We start from the raw sequence: 13,493 nt of genomic DNA on the forward strand, positions 1-13,493 counted from the left end.
TTAGTATTAACCCTGTAGTAAATTTCACCAATTCAAACTCAGGAAGTAGCTATAATTTGTCTTTAAACGTCATGTCTTTAAACGTTTGTAGGATAAAAATTGAAATAAAGACACAAAAATCTCAGAATATTTTTCAAATATCACTCAAATTTCATTAGAGGGTGATATTTTCTCGTTCTATTTTTTTTTTTCTCTCACCTTTCATGGAAACCTTGATGTAACAATTATCAGACAGAGACATTTAACATTTTAAATTCGGATTACATTTTGTGTTCATTCACAACACACAGAGTCAATCGAAAATAATTTCATCTTATAGTATTATTTCCTTTTTTTCGTTTCCTTTTTTTTTTTTCAAAACGAAATTCGTGTTTTGAATCCTTTAATCTTCAACTAAATGCAGGGGAATGTGGGGTAAAGTGAAATGGTGAAATATTTACTGTTTTTTGTTCCACCTAGTTAATTTTAACTATGTAGTAACACATGCAATCTGGCCGGTTATCATACCCAGAGACTACAGTTTCGTTCTTATTAGAACTCATCAGTCTGGATTAGTGAATAACCGAGCTGGGAGGCAGATGTCATTTTATAAAGTAAGCACAAGTAGTCAAGAAAGTGCATGCCGGACGAAGGGAAATATCGCTTATTTGGTTTACATACATTTACTAAATCACTAACGTATTAAATTATTAATTACTTCATTTGCATTATTTCATTTGATTTCTCTTATTTATTCATTTACTCTTTCATTCCCTCATTTATTTTTTCTCATATATTAATTAATTAATCTACATATTTATTTTATTTAGTCTACATTAAGCTTATATGTACTTTAAATATTTTGCACAAGTAGTCAAGTGCATGTGGGACAAAGTGAAATAATTTATTTCGTTTAGTTACATTTATTAAATCTTATTAATTACTTTATTTGCATTCCTTCGTTTAATAGCTTACTTATTTATTCATTCGCTCTTTTATTCATTTGTTTATTTTTCTCACATATTGATTAACTAGCGGTACCCGCACGGCTTTGCCCTTAGTAGAAAATTAAAAGGTCATTTGGTTCGCCTGTATTTACAAACAATGGATGGTGTTTCTCTCGCCAATTTGCTGTGTTAATTTGCTCGCCCGTTGTCGCATATGGTAGTTTGCTCGTCCACGTTATGGTAATTAGCTATTCCACGTTATGGTAATTTGTTCGTCCACGTTATGATAATTTGCTCGGTAAAATGTTCTTAAAATTGGAATAAAAAAAGAACAAAATCGAGTTTTCGAAAACTCTATGCTACGAACTAATTTTGTGCCAAATTTCATGAAAATCGGCCAATGGGTCAAGGCACTATGCGCGTAACAGGCATCCAGACAAAGAGGCAGAGATCAAGAGACACCGACTTTCAGCATTATTATTAGTAAAGATAAAAATTAATCTATTTTTTATTCGTTTAGTGTTTCATAATTTTTTCATTTATTCATTCATTCTTTTATTTATATATTTATTTGAACAAAATTATTTGTTATAATATAGAATAGAAAAATTTCATTTGAATTTTATTTTTCACCTTTCCCATGGAAAAAAAGTGAAGTTTTTCCACTTTTTTTTGGAAGGTACAAATTTGATGCCAAAAATAAATAATGTTTTAAATGCAACTTTTATCAAAAATACATTATTTTACATACATTCTTTCTGTTCTGTAAGTTTCAAATCGAACTTCCAATTTGTTCATTTTGGAAAAGCAAAGTTATCTCAACTATTTCACTTTGCCCCACATTCCGCTACTTTCAACGAAGCATTATACATAATTCTTTTATTTTGGGGTTAAATTCACAATTTTGAAGTGTTTCACCAAATTTCATACTTATTTTTTGTGTGCATGACGTTTTTCATTTACGGTGATAGTTACGCATTTTGTTCTCACAGTAGGGATTTTACAGATTGGGAAATTATGTTAATGCAAAAATGATTCCTAGCACGGAATTACTAAACAATTTTTAATGCACAAAATCATAAGCAATAGTCATTGAGCTTCAGACAATTTTTGCATTCTCAAGTATCACAAGCAGATTTCGGCCGCGTTGGTATACCTTTTTATAGCTTTCTTTCTTTCTCTCCACGTTAGAAAAAGAAGAAAAAAGCATGAAAGAAGGCTTAATGCACCTTTAAAATATCGCGAAAAACTAAAAAGAGTCAAAAATAAATAACATAAATAATTATCGAAAAATTAAAAACTGCAAAGTAGGGTATTGAGATGGGGAAAATATCTGTCGGTCTGTCTGTCTCAACCCTCCCTCCCCCCAATAACTTTTGAGGGAATAGTCCGATTCGAACTTTTTTTTTTTTTTTTGTTCGAAAGATCTTGGCGAGGTCACCTCATTCCTATATTTCATTTTTTGATTTGAACAATATTACGTTCAGTTTTGAACAGTTCAAAAAAACTTAACCTTAACGGGGAAATTCAAAGCAAATATAAATTCCGAACTTAGAGGCAAATTTGCTTCAAACAAACTTCGCAGAAAAAAGTTTTTGAAGAAGAGCCCCCCCCCCCCCCCCCATGTATAGAAAATATCTTTTTGATTTTAACAATTTTCCGTTCAATTTCGAACTGTTCAAATCTTTTTGCATTTGCGCCTACGGCCAAACTAAAAGTCAATATAGATCCCCCGAACTTAAAGGTGAATTTACTTCAAACAAATTTCGTTGGAAATAGCTCTTGATTAACAACTACCGACTCCGACTAGTAAAATTTTAGGGCAGTCGACTCCGAATCCGACTCCTACACTTAAAAATTAGTCGAACTCCGACGACTCCACGACTCCAACTCTGACTCCGTAGCTTTGGCAAAAATTTAGACACTGAGGGAAAATGACTGACTCCGACTTTTGTAAATTTAAAGTCTTCGACTCCGACTCCTTTATCAAAAAACGTTCGACTCTGACTGAACAAACAATGGCAAAGTTGCGTACTTTAAGGGAATATGACCAATTCCGGCTCCGAGTCTTTAAATTAAAAACCTTCGACTCCCGAATCTGACTCTTTTACCCCAAACTGAGGTTGACTGAGAACTGACTCCGACTCCGCAGAAATGGTTTTTACTTTGAAATAATTATTGTCGATAATATTTGTTCTTATTTTTGTGCGAAAGTTTTCAAGTGTTGCGGAGAAATTCGCAACTCCAACAAACTATACTTGTTGGGCACTTGTTTTGTGTGTGTGTGTGTGTGTGTGTGTATGTGTGTGTGCGAAATTTAAAAAACATGTTTTCCACATATTTTAAAACTTAGACGATCTTGTTTTTTCGCAATTATTCTTTCTGGGATTTTTATTTTTATTATTTATTTTTTTTAACCACAATCACAACATTTCTTTTTGACTTGAGAGTACCCTTCGTCCCCCGTTATCTTTCTCTTGAACATTAGTTTGAATAGAGTTACCATAAATCTTGGACGGATGACTTGGTCGGTTGACGTTAGTGTGATTTCATGACGTTAGTGTGGTCAGTGGCGTAACCAGAGGACATAGGGGATTATACCCCCCCCCCCCTTCCCTTCACGAAGCAACAAAATTATGTGTATGAGTGTATGAACACACATGCAAGGGCCTCGTTTATACTTTTTGGCCATTAATTTCGAAAAAATAAAATTTAAGCCCCCCCCTCCCCACTACCACCCCTTTTCATGAAAATTTTTTCACTGCTCCACTATTCGAATGAATTCAACCAAGTATGTATTATAAACTTAGAAAATTCTATTTTATTCCTTTTTTTCCCCCTCACATTTAGAAACTTTTCTTTCATGAAAGGAAGTGAAAAATAATCAATAATCTCAGACCAATCGCTCAAACTTTTTTTTTCTTTGACTGTAAATGCACATTAAATGCTTGGAAGTTGAAGAGAATGAACTCACTTCAGTTCAAGGTTTGTCCATTTCTATTTAACTTTCCCATTTTTATATTTTTTAACGCAGGCACTTTAATCATATTGTCTCTTAAAGGATTTATTGTAAGATGATAAGATGCAAAACAGAGAATGAAATTACGTCACGTAAGTGCGTGTTTCTTTTGTCTACTTCTTTTCCTTATTTTCAATTTCCTTTTTCATTGTGTTCAAACGAAATGTATAGTTAAGAAATTCCGGAAAGTCACATGATGATTTTCGTGATTTTTTTTTTATTTTTCAATTAATGCTATCAGAATGTTACCTCTCTTAAATTTAAATGCATCTCATAAATTTTCAAGGAAAACAAACATTTGGGACTATGTACTGAAAAATCACATAAGTTTTTAAAAATGTACTCCCGAAAGTCTGATATTTTGAAACATTCATACTCCCCCGATTAATTACATACCTGACATAAGCGGTCAACTTTGACAGGTGGTCAACTTTTCTAGTTTTTTACCCGACTGCGCGTAAGCGACGCAAAGGAGGGTAATGTGTTTAACAGTCTATGTATGTATGTCCGTTTCTATGTGGCGTTCTTGGGGCTGAACGCCTCGGTCAATTTTGGTAATTCTTACGTCAATCGATTTGTCTTAACCTTGGGAGTGTCACTAAACACATGACAGTAATTAAAATTCCCCATATCAACTACCAGTTGACAAAATGTGGCAGTTCGGGATCGGTGCATCGTTTGGTGTTGCGCACTGTATCGCACGCTTCCTGCGTGCGACAAATGCAGGTAGTTTTCGCTGCCTTAATTTTTTTGTTTACTAAGTCTACTAATGGGGCCGTGGTAGCCTGATCGGTAGGGCATTGGACTCGGGGCCGGAGGGACTCGGGTTCGATCCCCGCTGGTCGAAGACCCACCGTCGTCATTAAAGGGGACTGGGCGACGTTAAATATGCTCGGGGTCTCAATGTCCTCCAAGTGAAACGATACCTCTGGGGGTGCTAGTTCCAGGTAGCTATTAGCTCTTGGACTAGTTCTAAATTCTCATTAACTGTTCGATCCGGTGATGGTGCTGCCATCTATCGGTATATAAAATAATGGAGGCAAGGCACTAGTTTGCAGACCTCGACATAAATACAGTTGTAGTCAGTTGTGACTCTTGAATAGAAAAATAGAAAAATAGAAAAGTCTACTAATTGGGATCTTAGTTGCTGAGTGGCCTAAGCGATTGCTTCTCCCACTTGAGGGCGGTGAGTCAAGACAACCTCGCTCCGGATGTATATTCCCTTCTTTCTGATGCAAATTCTTTCAAGTGTTCTTTATGTGTATTCTGTACTGTAATAAAAAGTATATTATGCATAACGAAGGCAAGACACTCAGATTGTAGTCCTCATCAAAATAAACCCGTGCAATAAGCACCAAAAGAAAGAAAGTCTACGAATTCGATTTTCATCTCTAAACATGTAGCATTTGATTTTGCCTTGATTCAAGGACTGAGTTTCGCGACGTGTACTTTCTCGATAGGATTTTTTAGTTTTGCGAGAAAGATTTGAGTGACCGAGGGGGGGGGGGGGGCGTTTCCGATTTCGCGTCATCATGAGTTATACAGGCTGTTTATATAGCTGTGCTGTGGTTGACTTAAGTTCGCGTATTTTTGCCGAAGGCCAAGCACATGTAGCTTTAAGCCGAGTAAGGCACCTAGAGGGGACTAATTACCAGTAGTTTAGACCACCGCAAGTTACTTAATAAACATCACGATACAAACAAACTCTCTCAATGAAATGACAAGATTGCGAAATGTACCGTATCATAATCATAATAACTAAGTAATGAAAAATAACTAAAAAGTGTCAAATAAAAAATTATTAAATAAAAACAAAAAAACCCGACTGCATAAAAACCAAAAAAACTAAAAAGAAAAATGTATAAGCCCAGTAGTTTAGAATGTTATTAAGTACTACTGAATAACTACACCGTTCCCATTAAAATTTTACGGGTTTCTTTGAATCAGAAAGAATGGGCCTCGACTGTTGATCCTTCTATTTTGCTTTTGAATTTATGATTTGTCTTTTCTGTGTATACGGTTATATATAAAACTATTTCAACAGTGTAGTTATTCAGTAGTACTTAATAACATTCTAAACTACTGGGCTTATACATTTTTCTTTTTAATTTTTTTGGTTTTTACGCAGTCGGGTTTTTTGCTTTTATTTTAATAATTCTTTCTGTTATTTAAATGGGTACTGTAATCAGTCTTTAATTCCCTTAGCACCAGAGACAGTAGAGTACATAACTTCGGTGCCCTGCCCGTAAGATTTTTAAGTGCCTCCCCCCCCCCCTCTTCATGTGAGTTTTGTTTCTTTTAATTTTTATCGTAGTGTTGTTCCCCGCTTCCCTCCCCAGCACCTAGGGTTGCAGGGGTGGTATGTACGCTACTGGCCAGAGGTATTTTTAACACCCCGTCAAGCGTTATTCATGCATTGAAAGTTGAAAATATACCTCAAAAATGTGCTCAAGCGTATTTTCACGCTTTATGCCTTAAATAAAAATCTAGCGTCGTGGAAAATGGGGGGAGGGGGGACGTTTAGCATTTAGACGTTTTTAAATATTACATTTGAATGTTTTTTTTTTTTTTTTAATTTGAGCTGTCAAAAATTCTAAAAATTTAAAAATAAAAAAGGTATTAATATTTTCTCCCATCTCATCATAGGAAAGTTTCATAGGAAAATAGAATTCACCACCGTTTATGGTCAGGACCTGATTAAGATATCGGTTGACCCAAGGCCAGTCGCTTTTTCGGGGCCCACTTGTCGTCAAAACCCACAATTTTAGCCATTGACAAACACAATTTCCCCCATTTGGGGTTCCCTAAACAGCAGGGACCCTATGCCACAGCTTAGTTGGCCTACCAGTAATCCGGCCCTGGTGGTCTTTATCATTTTCGTGCATTTCACTCGTCCGAAATGAATTTCCCTCCTCTAAAAAAAAATGTCAAGGAGTATTTTCACGCCATGAAAAAGCTCTTTCCGTATCTCTGCTGAGCACATACTGAAACCCGATAACTGTTCTCTGATTAGAAAAATGTAAAAAAAAAAAAAGTTGCACCGTCGATGAATTATCAGCTGCAATTCGTAGATGAAAAATATTTATCGGGCATTCAGCGAGATAATGAGGCTGTTACACTAAAGCCGACGTCATCACGTAAAACATTGTTTAGACGCAAAAGTTACTTTTGGTTACTCTGTTATGTCCACTATTTGTGAAATACCAACCTAATATTTAGTTGCAGCTCGTGGTGTGATATTACTTCGTGCAGAAAGTCATATTTAAGCTTTACGTTTACTCGAAATTTGCTGTGATTTAATAGCTGCACTTGAGTAGCATTTTTAATTGCATTTTAAATTCTGTGTGTTTCAAAATTGTGTTGTGCATTCTATAATCCGGCGAAAAAGAACGAAATTTCGCTGCCCCACAAACGATAACTTTTTTGTTAAATAGTTGGAAAACTTTAATGGATTCAGTCATTGGTAAGAAATTTAAAAATCAATTTTATATGCACGCTTATTAACTATACCTAGGCTTGCCAGACGTTCCTGTTTTCAGACAAAAATCCCGGTGTCCCGGCCGGTTTACTTCATGTCCTGGAAAAAAAATTGCTTACACAGATGACCAAAAAATTCTGAAAATAATTAACTGGGGACAATTATTTTATTAATTACTTTGTCATTTGTGACATTGACTTGAAAAATTAATATCGGATTAGCTTGTGAGGATTTTTACAACACGATTAAAAAAATTTTTTAAAAAAAAGTCCTTGCCGATGAAAAGTATATGGAAATATTCAATTTATTTTTTATTCCTTATTCCAAGTGCTTCTTCTTACTAAAAAAACTTGTAAATTGCTACATGCAAGAAGTAAAATTTTTAAATTCACCTGCTTGTGTCATTTCTTATTACCATTGTTTTAGGTTCATAATTAATAACCATTTACTCATAGCATTGAGAATAAACTGCCCTGTAAAATACTCTAATGCCAGCCAGGGGTGTTTACTCTTTTGAATACTCGTGACGCTGTTGGAGGGGTGGAGGGGCATTCTGGTGTGCCGGTTGAACATTTCCCTAAGTACCTATAGCCTAGGTACCTATTTTGTGTATGTTAACTTGCTTTAGCTTCTGTTTTATCAGTAAGTCTATTCATTTTCCTTCCTCAGATCTTTTTCCCCCTTTTTTTTTTGTACAAAAATAATTAATAATAAATAAATTAATAATTAAATAAATTAATATTTTTTTTCGAAAATATTAATTGTTATGAAATATTTTGGAAGATGGGGTAGACCGACCAGTGCATTTTTATTTTCAAAAATTCATAGCATCCTTAAAAATTATAGTATCTGCCGCATGACAGCAAAAACGCATTAAATGATGTGTGTAATAGTTTTTTTAAAAATGTGGGAACTTTTATGGTTCTGCTCTAGGCTTCCTGGCGGGGTTGAAATGGAAAAAAGTTAACCCGGCCCAGTGAATGAAAAATTTTTGGACTTCAATATGGCTCTGAGTTACAGAAACAACAGCATTTATTTTAAATAATGCTTCACAGTAAATTATTTTAAGACTTTTTTGGTCATCTGCAATCAAATTTATCTTTTTCCGGGACAAGAAGTAAACCAGTCGGGACACCGGGATTTTGTCTGAAAATCAGGGCTGTCCGGATCAAACCCAGGACGTCTGGCAGGCCTAGGTAGAAGGGAGTTACAACTGCCAATTCATCTAGAAAAAATTTTAATACCTTATCTTTTCACAACAAATACGAGATGTTCCTTCACTGGGTCTACCCCAGGTTGGAAATAGCGCGCTACAAGTAGCGACGCTACTATAGTAGCTACATTGTTTAGTAGTTTATAGTGTAACGCACTACTTTTTTAAAAAAGTAGAGTAGCGAGTAGTTCAGTGCAAAAAAAAGTACAGCCAATTGGCGGTAACTCGAATCTAAAGGGACCGACGAAGAACTTCGACTTATCGGAAGTTTGACTTACCGTTAGTTTGGGTTTTTAACATTTTAGTATTAAAAATCATCGAATATTTTAATTAATATGTACATATAAGAAACAAAATTGCAGAACTTAAAAGTTTTTTTCATAATATGCACAGTTTAGTCAAAAATATTAAGAGAAAAAATCAAAATCATGGTTTTGATTCCGATACTGATGGAACCACTTGAATTGAGCTGATTCTACTTCAGGAAAGGTGCACATCTTCATTCGTTTCAAATTCAGATTCATGGATTCTACTGCTTTAGAAGTATCTCTTTTCTCTTTTAATTTCATTGACAGAGTACGTATTTCCTTAGACATCTTTAATATTAAAGAAAACTCTGTCATTCAGAAACTTATCAGCAAATGATCGAACTAAAGAATAAAGGGGAACGCATCTTAACTCAGGTTAGCCGTTGAATAAAGGTACAGTCAGTTGACTTGACAGCTTAAAAGCAAAGTCAAAGCAACATGTCAAAGTGTAAACAGTACTGTACAACAAAAGAAAACAAGCTAACTCATTTCCGCACGTGTAACTCCTTTAACGCACATTGGCTCAACAGGTGCTCTTCTTGCTTTAGAGGTCTGTTGTGCAAAAATTGCAAGTAAAGGTGAATTAATTTTTCTTTCATAGTTACTTGTTTCTTTTTTTTCTTTTTTTTTTTTTTTGGTTTTTCGAAATAAACTTCGAGTCATCTTTGAAAAAACTTCGAGTCAAAGGAAGATAATTTCAAAATATTGAGAATAATTAGCATGGAATTAAAGACAGAGGGGTCGAGTCTTGATAAAAAACTTCGAGTTATAGTAATATTCGAGTTATCGCGAACTGACTGTAATTTGTAGTGATTTTTGAAAACTACTTTTAAATAAATTAGAAAAAAAAAGTTTTCGAACGTGTATGACTGGTGCAAGTCCTACACGAGTAAAACTTACACCAATCAGATTCGTAAGACTGAAAAATACGAGCTGACCTCAGACATATTATTTTGACGCCATAGGTTCTATCTGTTTGAGGCCATTAGTTTGTTTCACATCGAAACTTTTACATTTCCCCAACACTCGTCTTCAATAGAGCATGGCTTAAAAAGAAAAGAATAAGCGATAAGGGGCCATTCATTAATTACGTAAGGATGATTTGGGCAATTTTTGATCCCCCTCCCCCCATGTAAGGGTACGTAATATTTTTCAAACCCATCCTCCCATATTCTTACGTAAGATTCCATTTCGATTTTCAAAATAATAAAATAGCGAATCTTACATCACTGGAATCGTTATTAAATTCAAAATTATTAAATTAAGCCTTTTTGTGTAAAAAATATTTACTAAAAAGTTGGAATCTAGATTGAATGTTTTTTCACCATTTTTTTGTATATGATGCGATACTGATTAAAAATAAAAAAAGGTATACACAGTTATTTTATTATAGTTTACACTATTCATTCTTTGTAAAACAAATAAAGAAACAGCTCCTCCTGATACGTTTTTTATCTTCGAGACGCAAATGAAATATGATCCCTGCCAAACCACTTGCTCGCGGCGCGATTTCTGATATAAAATTTTGACTTAGAAAATATTACGTAAGAATGCGTTTGACCCCTCCCCCCCCCCCCCAAAGGAATGGGTTTGACCCCTTTCTTCCTCCCAAAATAAGGACACGTAGAGATTTTTCCAAACCCCCTCTCCCTCGTGACCCTTACGTAAATAATGAATGACCCCTACTACCAATTTAGTGTCGCATTTGTGTTTTCTGGCAGCAGAGAATGTCCCTTGGATGAACATTTTAGATGTGAATGAGATTATTGTGCCAAAATATTCACTTCATATGGAAGCTACTGTAAATTTTATAGAAGAGGATGAAATTGTACTGCCCTGGCCGGCTAACGATAAATATTAAAGTGCTATAGAAATGTACGATAACGGAAATTTTTCCGTTTCATTCAAACTTCGTCCGTTAAGCAAAAAGCTTTCGGTATCAATGTCATCCGCATATACCATGGAGGTATGTACAATATACATCCATAGCATATACAGTCCAATCTCAACTTACGCAAGGGACTGTTTTACAAGACGTCGGTTGAAATTTTGGGTTGTGGAAAAGGGTATCTATATGATTTTTTTTTTTTTTGAACATACCAATTATTTTAGGATATAATATAATTATATTGGATAGAGCAAAACACATATCCAATTGACATCCTTTTTGATCGAAATTTGCCGTTCTTGATCAAAATTCAGCATAAGAAAAGAAAAACCTATTTCAAAAGGTGATGAAGTTAATGGGGATCTTTTTATTCGTAATAGTTTAATTTCAGTAAAACCAACTGCTGTGGAACAATAGCACGTGTTTTCATCAAGCGCATCATTTTTTGAGCAAAGATTCTTTTCCCATTCCATGCATAGTTAAGATACATTGAACATTTTAGGGCACACTTATCCGTACTAAATGATAATCGCTAACTAAGAATTGAATTTGTTGTGCAAAACAATTGATGTATGGGATTCGAGAAAATTACTAATTCAAGTAGCAAAAGCAGTCTTTTCTAAAAAGCACAACTTTTTCTATTTGACCTTAAAATTTAATTAATCAAGTTAATCCCGCGGGATTGGTACCTTACGATCCCGAAATCCCGCGAGATTGAATTCGGCGCGGGATTGGAAACCCTAGTCCGGACACCTAGCTAGAAGCTAAAAATCAATTCATTATTTCCTACAAAATATAAGTTCTAAAAAATTAACTCCTGTAACGAAAATTGAAGGTTTTCTCTATCGTTTAAAAGATTTTTCTCATCATCTAAATCAGTTTATGTCTATGTATGTTTATGCAAAATTTAATTCAAAGTTATCACTGCATCTATCTACATTTTCAACGAACTGAGTTGCACTTCTTGAATTAAATATTCACTGTCAGGAAATTATTAAAATATGAAAGTTGAATTCTTTCAACTTTTAAATCCTTTATTGCAGAGAATATTCGTAAAAATCGTAAAAATTTTTTTAGACTGACTACTTGGCTCAGTAAAGGAAGGAATAAATAATTCTTTGTTTTATTCCAGGTTCAAATGAGCCAATTTATTAATTTAAACCATTTTTTGAATTTTTTCATTCAATCCTCAAACGGTGTGTATGTGTAAGCTTTTATTTATTTATTTTTTTTTTAAGTAGCGAAGTAGCGACTACATTTCAAAAGTAGTTTCTAGTTGCTACATTTTGTAAAAAAGTAGTTGTAGTTGTAGTTTACTACATTTTTACTAAAGTAGTTGTAGATCACTACAAAAAAGTAGCTTCACAACCACTGATCTATCTGTTTAAATCTACCTATCTCGATTTATCTCAACAATCCCAACATGCCATTAGGATCCTTCGTTTCTGGTTGTTTTTCATCTTTAAATGTAACCTGTCAATGAATTTTTTTTTTTTTCAAATCCATATTTATCTATCTACCTATCTATGCTTATCAATCTATATGTACATATCTATTTATATCTGAGCTATTTGCACAAATATGTTCATTTACATTTGCCTATCTGTCTATCGTCTATCTATATACCTATGTCATGAGCGTGCATAGAGGAGCAGGGGCTCTGACTCTGGGGGTGTTACAGTGGTCTTCGAACACCCCTCCCTCCCCGCTCAATATTTAAGAGGTAAAGGGCAGGGGCACCCCTCACGGCCAGCTGCCAGTAAGCAGAAGAAAGGGAAGAATGCAACGAAGGTTAAAATCTATTTTCTGAACAAGGATGAGCCTGACTAGAGATTTGCAGCGACAGAAAGCTGCTCACTTTTTTTGTTTTTTTCGTTTAGGGCTAAATTCTCACTTTCATGAGTCCAGTCAATGAACATATTGCATGGAATATGCGATAATTTTTGACTTCAGAATATTCTTAGGGGGAAAATGTCGGAAACAGTGAAAAAAATGCGTTTAAAATAAAAATTCAAGTTAAATAAACTTCCTACGAAACTGTTTCTACACATATTTGTCAAATTTCTAATAATTTTCCTGGCAGCATGTTACTCTCTTGTTACTTATTTTACATTATTTCTTTTAAAGCATTTGTTACTGTTGATCATTTTGTATTTAATTCATTGTTGCATTTGTGGGTGGGTTGGATGCGTGATCAAAAGCTTATAGAATTCATAGCATTCATTCATATAGCTGATGTAAGCAAATAACAATGCACAATTCTTCTATTCGCTCTCGCTTTTTCTTTCTGAGGACTGCTGTCATTGATTTGTCGACCCAAAGACAATTTTTACTGTATATTATCGTAATTTGCCATTTTTAGCTCTTTTTTCCAAGATTTTTTTAATTTTCAATTATCCCTTATAAGACTTCAAAATGCAGAATTTTATATCTATTTTACAAAAATTTCTCCGGGGGAGAAACCGGATCGCTGAAATAAGACTGAAAAAAGACAACATAGTGTGGGAGAGGGATAAAAAAAATGGCCTTTTTCGCCACTGAGAGAAAAATTGTTATTGGAAAAAAATAAATAAAAAACATGCCCCCCCCCCCAATAACTCAGCCCTAAATTCGCCTATGGATGTGACTGGTCATGACATTTTTAAAATCTCGCTTGCTCTG

General features: G+C 34.5%; 1 protein-coding gene across 1 annotated transcript in view; it reads left to right on the forward strand.

The window, feature by feature from the left end:
- The first annotated feature begins 7,041 nt into the window (after positions 1-7,041).
- The window catches only part of LOC129231030 (NADPH--cytochrome P450 reductase-like), a 61,979-nt gene continuing 55,527 nt past the window's right edge, over positions 7,042-13,493 (forward strand). Inside the window, exon 1 of the mRNA XM_054865284.1 lies at positions 7,042-7,408. The gene's annotated coding sequence lies outside the window, so the exon portion shown is untranslated. The remainder of the gene's footprint in view (positions 7,409-13,493) is intronic.

The sequence above is a fragment of the Uloborus diversus genome, chromosome 1, assembly GCF_026930045.1.
Source record: "Uloborus diversus isolate 005 chromosome 1, Udiv.v.3.1, whole genome shotgun sequence".
NCBI lineage: Eukaryota > Metazoa > Arthropoda > Arachnida > Araneae > Uloboridae > Uloborus > Uloborus diversus.